Source organism: Mustela erminea, chromosome 4 (genome assembly GCF_009829155.1).
Source record: "Mustela erminea isolate mMusErm1 chromosome 4, mMusErm1.Pri, whole genome shotgun sequence".
Classification (NCBI taxonomy): domain Eukaryota; kingdom Metazoa; phylum Chordata; class Mammalia; order Carnivora; family Mustelidae; genus Mustela; species Mustela erminea.
Window position 1 is genome coordinate 123,659,767 of NC_045617.1, and position 935 is coordinate 123,660,701.

General features: G+C 65.9%; 1 pseudogene; it reads right to left on the reverse strand.

The window, feature by feature from the left end:
• Positions 1-317: 317 nt before the first annotated feature.
• LOC116589585 lies at positions 318-438 on the reverse strand (annotated as a pseudogene).
• Between the last annotated feature and the right edge of the window lie 497 nt (positions 439-935).

A 935-nucleotide genomic window follows, 5' to 3' on the forward strand; every position in this document is an offset into this window, starting at 1 on the left:
CCAGCAGCCCCCCAAGGCTGTCTGAGGCACGGGTGGGCCTCCTGGAGTGGAGGCGGAAATGCTGGGTTGTGGCTGGCCGCCTGTGCTGCGGGCTGCCCTTTTGGGGCTAGGGGCCCGCAATGCTGTGCCTGGGATGGCCAGGTGTCAGGGGGTCAGGGGCGTGAGGAGCCGGCCTCAGGGGCTGAGGTGTTCAGGGACTGTTGGGAGGCTGCCGTGTTGGCCAGTTCGCCGAGCGGTGGCGGCCAAGGGAGAGGGAGGGAGGCCGAAGGGGGAGATAAAAGAGGAAGGCCAAAGACAAGTGTTTGGGTGCGAAAAAAAGCCTACAGCACCCGGTATATTCCCAGGCGGAATCCCATCCAAGTATTAACCAGGCCCAATCCTGCTTAGCTTCCAAGATCAGACGAGATCGGGCGCGTTAAGGGTGGTATGGCCATAGACACCTACTGGGGCAGCTGGCCGCCCCAAGAGCCTGCTGCACACTTCCCGGGCCCTGGCGTGCACCGTGGCTCCCCACTCCGCCTGCCCTGGGCCTGGCGCCTGCCTCCCAGCCCACCCGCCCAGGGGCCCAGATGCCTGTGGCACCAGGGCCTCGCCAAAGTCCATCCGGGCACTCTCTCATCCCGGGACTCCCCAGCCCCGCCGCTGCATGCCTCCCCAGGTGGCAACCGGGTGCGTCGTCGGGGCGCACGCGGGGTGTGCTCAGCGCCCCCCAGCGCCCACCCAGCGCCCTAGGCCTGGCCCAGCTGGCCATCTGGCCTTCCCTCCTCTCCTCTCCTCTGCTTTCCTCTATTCTCTTCTCCTCTCCTGTTCTGCTCTGCTCTGCTTGGCTCTCTCCTCCTCTCTAACCCGCCTGGCTTCCAGCCCACCCAGAACAGGGGCGATGTCACATCCCAGCCCAGAAGCTACAGCCCCGCCCTTTAATCCCAAGGCAGTGT